This window comes from Oncorhynchus nerka, linkage group LG5 (assembly GCF_034236695.1).
Source record: "Oncorhynchus nerka isolate Pitt River linkage group LG5, Oner_Uvic_2.0, whole genome shotgun sequence".
Lineage (NCBI taxonomy): Eukaryota > Metazoa > Chordata > Actinopteri > Salmoniformes > Salmonidae > Oncorhynchus > Oncorhynchus nerka.
The window spans coordinates 63,375,848-63,383,347 of NC_088400.1; the positions used below are offsets into that span (position 1 = coordinate 63,375,848).

Here is a 7,500-nt window from a genome sequence, read left to right on the forward strand (position 1 = left end):
TAACTGCCGAAGGAGAGACCCGATCGGGCACAGAGAACACTACTGTAAACTCTAACTGCCGAAGGAGAGACCCGGTCGGGCACAGAGAACACTACTGTAAACTCTGACTGCCTAAGGAGAGACCCGGTCGGGCACAGAGAACACTACTGTAAACTCTGACTACCTAAGGAGAGGAGAGAACACTACTGGTCTGGCACAGAGAACACTACTGTAAACTCTGACTGCCGAAGGAGAGACCCGGTCGGGCACAGAGAACACTACTGTAAACTCTGACTGCCGAAGGAGAGACCCGGTCGGGCACAGAGAACACTACTGTAAACTCTGACTGCCTAAGGAGAGACCCGGTCGGGCACAGAGAACACTACTGTAAACTCTGACTACCTAAGGTGAGACCCGGTCGGGCACAGAGAACACTACTGTAAACTCTGACTACCTAAGGTGAGACCCGGTCGGGCACAGAGAACACTACTGTAAACTCTAACTGCCTATGGAGAGACCCGGTCGGGCACAGAGAACACTACTGGTGGATTGATGTGCTGATTGACCATGGCACTTTGTGTCAATACCACTATTTAAAAACAGAAGACACACAACACTTTAGAGTAGGATTCACACACGCGTAGAGTGTGTACAGTGTACAGTATGTAGTACAGTGTGTACAGTATGTAGTACAGTGTGTACAGTATGTAGTACAGTATGTAGTACAGTGTGTACAGTATGTAGTACAGTGTGTACAGTATGTAGTACAGTATGTAGTACAGTGTGTACAGTATGTAGTACAGTATGTAGTACAGTATGTAGTACAGTGTGTACAGTGTGTACAGTATGTAGTACAGTGTGTACAGTATGTAGTACAGTATGTAGTACAGTGTGTACAGTATGTAGTACAGTGTGTACAATATGTAGTACAGTGTGTACATGACGTGCTTGTGGTCTGTGCGTCTCTGATGATCATCGGTCAACTAAAAAAAGGAAAGTGGAAACTGTTATTAGGGAAAGGTGCAGGTCTTAATCAAACAGAGATTCGATTGGGATTTTGAACTGTGGAAAGAACACCACTCCTTTAACTAATCTCACCTGTTTTCTACTGCTTTCTTTCCCCTCTCTCTCCCACCCTCCCCTCTCTCTCTCCCTCCCCCTTCCTTTTCTGTGGAAAAACTTTAAAGATAGTTATCTCTTCACCTACCATGAGTCATCTGGCAGTGTGTGGCAGTGTGTTCATTAGGCCCTCCTCCCCCGAGGCTACACACTCCACTTACCCACAATGCACCCCTCACCCAGACCTCACTGGGTCAATTAGCCTGATATCAATAATAGCTTCAGTGTGAGAGAGACAGGATTATGTCAATAATGATATGCCTCTCCTCTCCTTAGCCTCCTGTCCTTAGCCCTCTCTCCTCTCCTTAGCCTCCTGTCCTTAGCCCTCTCTTCTCTCCTTAGCCTCCTGTCCTTAGCCCTCTCTCCTCTCCTTAGCCTCCTGTCCTTAGCCCTCTCTCCTCTCCTTAGCCTCCTGTCCTTAGCCCTCTCTCCTCTCCTTAGCCTCCTGTCCTTAGCCCTCTCTCCTCTCCTTAGCCTCCTGTCCTTAGCCCTCTCTCCTCTCCTTAGCCTCCTGTCCTTAGCCCTCTCTCCTCTCTTAGCCTCCTGTCTTTAGCCCTTTCTCCTCTCCTTAGCCTCCTCTCCGCTCCCCTCTCCTCTCCTTAGCCTCCTCTCCGCTCCCCTCTCCTCTCCTTAGCCTCCTCTCTGCTCCCCTCCCCTTTCCTCTCCGCTCCCCTCTCCTCTCCTTAGCCTCCTCTCCCCTCTCCTCTCCGCTCCCCTCTCCTCTCCTTAGCCTCCTCTCCGCTCCCCTCTCCTCTCCTTAGCCTCCTCTCCGGTCCCCTCTCCCCTCCTTAGCCTTCTCCCCTCTCCTCTCCCCTCTCCTCTCCTTAGCCTCCTCTCCGCTCCCCTCTCCCCTCCTTAGCCTTCTCTCCTCTCCTCTCTGTAGCCTCTCCTCTCTCTCTGTCTCTCTCTCTCTCTCTGTAAATCTCTTGTTGTTCATTTGACCTCCAGAACTGCTGGAGCGAGACACTGATTTGCTGAACCTGCCTCTTCAGCTCCCACTGCGGACTGTGTGTGTATGTGGGTCTGTGCATGCCTCCGTGTGTTTACGTGTGCATATTTGTGCACATCTCATCTTTAGAGTATATACTATACACAGCCTGTGTAGCTCCAGAGCACGGGCCTGGATTATGCTGCTCTGCCTGCTGCTCTGTCCGCTCAGGGCTCACCATGGCTGGGTTGGGCTGCTAGGATAATCCCAGGCTTCAGGCCCAGAGGTATATGGAGAGAGACTGGCTCTTTGATGCCCGGGGAATTATATAGGATAGAGAGGGGAGGGGAGGATGTTTGGGTTCTATGAGGAGGTTGGGGGGCTTGGTGTGTGTAGCTGTGGAGGGGAGAATGTTTGGGTTCTATGAGGAGGTTGGGGGGCTTGGTGTGTGTAGCTGTGTAGGGGAGGATGTTTACATTTTGGAACGTGTGAGGCAGATATGTCAACCTGCGATTTTTACATGTATATGTAGAGAGGAGAGTGGTGTGTATTTGTATGTGTGTGTTTGGCACAATATGCAAACAGTATGCATGTCTTAGACTGGGTAGTCTGTGCATACATCAAACAGTATGCATGTCTTAGACTGGGTAGTCTGTGCATACATCAAACAGTATGCATGTCTTAGACTGGGTAGTCTGTGCATACATCAAACAGACTGGGTAGTCTGTGCATACATCAAACAGTATGCATGTCTTAGACTGGGTATGTCTTAGACTGGGTAGTCTGTGCATACATCAAACAGTATGCATGTCTTAGACTGGGTAGTCTGTGCATACATCAAACAGTCAAACACTGGGTAGTCTGTGCATACATCAAACAGTATGCATGTCTTAGACTGGGTAGTCTGTGCATACATCAAACAGTATGCATGTCTTAGACTGGGTAGTCTGTGCATACATCAAACAGTATGCATGTCTTAGACTGGGTAGTCTGTGCATACATCAAACAGTATGCATGTCTTAGACTGGGTAGTCTGTGCATACATCAAACAGTATGCATGTCTTAGACATCAAACAGTATGCATGTCTTAGACTGGGTAGTCTGTGCATACATCAAACAGTATGCATGTCTTAGACTGGGTAGTCTGTGCATACATCAAACAGTATGCATGTCTTAGACTGGGTAGTCTGTGCATACATCAAACAGTATGCAAACAGTATACATCAAACAGTGTCTTAGACTGGGTAGTCTGTGCATACATCAAACAGTATGCATGTCTTAGACTGGTAGTCTGTGCATACATGCATACATCAAACAGTATGCATGTCTTAGACTGGGTAGTCTGTGCATACATCAAACAGTATGCATGTCTTAGACTGGGTAGTCTGTGCATACATCAAACAGTATGCATGTCTTAGACTGGGTAGTCTGTGCATACATCAAACAGTATGCATGTCTTAGACTGGGTAGTCTGTGCATACATCAAACAGTATGCATGTCTTAGACTGGGTAGTCTGTGCATACATCAAACAGTATGCATGTCTTAGACTGGGTAGTCTGTGCATACATCAAACAGTATGCATGTCTTAGACTGGGTAGTCTGTGCATACTGCAAACAGTATGCATGTCTTAGACTGGGTAGTCTGTGCATACTGCAAAACTGTATGTCATGACTCTTAGTCTGTGCATACATCAAACAGTATGCATGTCTTAGACTGGGTAGTCTGTGCATACTGCAAACAGTATGCATGTCTTAGACTGGGTAGTCTGTGCATACTGCAAACAGTATGCATGTCTTAGACTGGGTAGTCTGTGCATACATGTCTTAGACTGGGTAGTCCGTGCATACTGCAAACAGTATGCATGTCTTAGACTGGGTAGTCTGTGCATACATGTCTTAGACTGGGTAGTCAGTGCATACTGCAAACAGTATGCATGTCTTAGACTGGGTAGTCCGTGCATACTGCAAACAGTATGCATGTCTTAGATGTCTTAGACTGGGTAGTCCGTGCATACTGCAAACAGCATGCATGTCTTAGACTGGGTAGTCCGTGCATACTGCAAACAATATGCATGTCTTAGACTGGGTAGTCTGTGCATACTGCAAACAGTAGGAATGTCTTAGACTGGGCATACTCATGTCTTAGACTGGGTAGTCATAAACAGTGCACAATATGCATGTCTTAGACTGGGTAGTCTGTGCATACTGCAAACAGTAGGAATGTCTTAGACTGGGTAGTCCGTGCATACTGCAAACAGTATGCATGTCTTAGACTGGGTAGTCCGTGCATACTGAAAACAGTATGCATTTCTTAGACTGGGTAGTCTGTGCATACTGCAAACAGTATGCATGTCTTAGACTGGGTAGTCTGTGCATACATGTCTTAGACTGGGTAGTCCGTGCAGGAGAGGAGGGAGGGAGAAAGTGGTTTCCTCTCATCATTCCCTCCTCTGGGGAAGGTTGCTGTGGTCATGGAAATGGGGAAAAATAGCCTCCAACCTTCAGTCATTCTGTCCATCCCATCACCCACTTATCCCCTCACCCCTAGCAGGACAATGCTCACTTCTTCTCCTCTCCTGATGTGTGTGTGTTGGCCACTGTACGTTGGACAGCCAGGCCTGTTGCTAGGCTACGGACAGGAAGTGTCCTGCATAGTAAATGTATCTGAGGGGATCTGTGTAATGGAGTTGGCAGTGGACGCACACACACAAACATACACACACACAAGCAATTGCGCACACACCCACGAGCACACACACTCGTCAACTGGTTGGTGCTATGAGGCTTGAGACAGCAGATCTAGGTCAGGAAGGCGAGAATAACAAATTAACGAATGAAAAAAGGAACAATGCTTTACATTCTGAATGAGTCGACTTAGGGAAGAGAAGGGCTTTCCTTGCTATGAGAGTTGACACACACACACCCCACCAACACGTGTGTGTGTGTGTGTGTTGGACTTTGAGGTCAATAGACTGCTGTATTCTGGTAATTCTATTGTTTTTGTCAAACAAAGAGTCTTTTGTAGTTGTGGAATTGGGGCAGAGTGATCCTAAAAGAAAAAAATGTCTCCAAGAACGTGTGTGTGTGTGTGTGTGTGTGTGTGTGTGTGTGTGTGTGTGTGTGTGTGTGTGTGTGTGTGTGTGTGTGGTGAAACTTATGGACTCTACTGTAGCCTGTATGAGTCAGAGTGGTAGCTCATTGGCCTGTGACTAGTCATTGCTTAATTCCCCACATCCTCTCCTTCTCGCTTTCCCTTCCCTTCCCTTCCCCCCTTCCCTCCCCTTCCCTACTCCCCTCCCCATCCCCCTCCCTCCTCCCCTTCCCTCCTCCCCTCCCCTCCCTTTCCCTTCCCCACTTCCCTCCTCCCTCCCCTCCCCTTCCCTCCTCCCCTTCCCCTTCCCTCGTCCCTTTCCCTCCTCCCCTCACCTCCTCTTTCCTCACCTCCCCTTCCCCCTTCCCTCCCCTTCCCTACTCCCCTCCCCATCCCCCTCCCTCCTCCCCTTCCCTCCTCCCCTCCCCTTCCCTTCCCCACTTCCCTCCTCCCCTCCCCTCCCCTTCCCTCCTCCCCTTCCCCCTTCCCTCGTCCCCTCACCTCCTCCCCTCACCTCCTCTTCCCTCCTTCTCTTCTCTTCTCCCCTCCCCTCCCCTCCCCTCCCCCCCCTTCCCTCCCCTCCCTCCCCCCTTCCCTTCCCCCTTCCCCCTCCCCCCGTTCCCTCCCCCCTTCCTCTTCCCCCTCCTCTTCCCCCTTCCCTCCTCCCCTTCCCCCTTCCTCCTCCTTCCCCCCTCCTCCTCTTCCCCCTTCCCTCCTCCCCTTCCCCCTTCCCTCCTCCCCTTCCCCCTTCTCCCCTCCCCTCCCCTTCCCTCCTCCCCTTCCCCCTTCTCCCCTTCCCTCCTCCCCTTCCCTCCTCCCGTCCCGTCCCCTGCAAAACGCATCACACGGGGAGGAACTTTCCTTTAATCTTAGGTCATTAACTAATAATCTTCTATCTGTCTCAGGGTCGTCATGTCAAGACAGGGCAACTTGCAGCCATCAAGGTCATGGATGTCACCGGGGTAAGTCACACACACACACACACACACACACACACACACACACACACACACACACACACACACACACACACACACACACACACACACACACACACACATTCTAAGGTGCATATGTGTGTGTAGAATTGTAATGTGTGTGTGTTCCAGGATGAGGAAGAGGAGATTAAAGCAGAGATCAACATGTTGAAGAAGTACAGCCACCATCGGAACATTGCCACCTACTACGGTGCCTTCGTCAAGAAGAACCCTCCTGGCATCGACGACCAGCTATGGGTACGTGTGTGTGTGTGTGTTTGCATCCATGTGCGCCTGCGTGCGTATGTGCACAGGTGTGTGTGTGTGGTAACCTTTCTCTCTCTCTCTCTCTCTCTCTCTCTCTCTCTCTCTCTCTCTCTCATTGTCTTTGTCTCTCTTTGTCTCTCTCTCTCTCTCTCATTGTCTTTGTCTCTCTTTGTCTCTCTCTCTCTCTCTCTCGTTGTCTTTGTCTCTCTCTCTCTCTCTCTCTCTCTTTTTGTCTCTCTCTCTCTGTCTCTCTCTCTCTCTCTCTCTGTCTCTCTCTCTCTCTCTCTCTCTCTCTCTTTGTCTCTCTCTTTTTCTCTCTCTCTCTTTGTCTCTCTCTCTCTCTTTGTCTCTCTCTTTGTCTCTCTCTCTCTCTCTCTCTCTCTCTGTCTCTCTCTCTCTCTCTCTCTTTGTCTCTCTCTCTCTGTTTGTCTCTCTCTTTGTCTCTCTCTCTCTCTCTCTCTCTCTCTCTCTCTCTCTCTCTCTCTCTCTTTGTCTCTCTCTCTCTCTCTCTCTCTCTCTTTGTCTCTCTCTCTCTCTTTGTCTCTCTCTTTCTTTGTCTCTCTCTCTTTGTCTCTCTCTCTCTTTGTCTCTCCCTTTCTCTCTCTCTCTTTGTCTCTCTCTCTCTCTCTTTGCCTCTCTCTTTCTTTGTCTCTCTCTTTCTTTGTCTCTCTTTTGTCTCTCTCTTTGCCTCTTTGTCTCTCTCTCTCTCGCTCTTTGTCTCTATCTCTCTCTTTGTCTCTATCTCTCTCTCTCTCTCTCTCTCTCTCTCTATTTTTCTCTCTCTCTCTCTTTGTCTCTTTGTCTCTCTCTTTGTCTCTCTCTTTGTCTCTCTCTTTGTCTCTCTCTCTCTCTCTCTCTCTGTCTCTCTCTGTCTCAATCTGTCTCTGTAGTTGGTGATGGAGTTCTGTGGGGCGGGCTCAATAACAGATCTGATTAAGAACACCAAGGGGAACTCACTAAAGGAGGAGTGGACTGCCTACATCTGCAGAGAGATCCTCAGGGTAAGTATTGCTAATATTTAGTGCTGAGAGATTAACCAACATTTTGGTTAGTCAACAACTTGTTGACTAACACAAGTTCAATTATTGAAATGACATTTCTAGGTATCTCTACCTGAAATACATGATCTAAGTGATTG

The 7,500-nt window shown here is 48.8% G+C and overlaps 1 pseudogene; it reads left to right on the forward strand.

The window, feature by feature from the left end:
• The window catches only part of LOC115122444 (TRAF2 and NCK-interacting protein kinase-like), a 52,808-nt pseudogene that overhangs the window by 13,383 nt on the left and 31,925 nt on the right, over positions 1–7,500 (forward strand).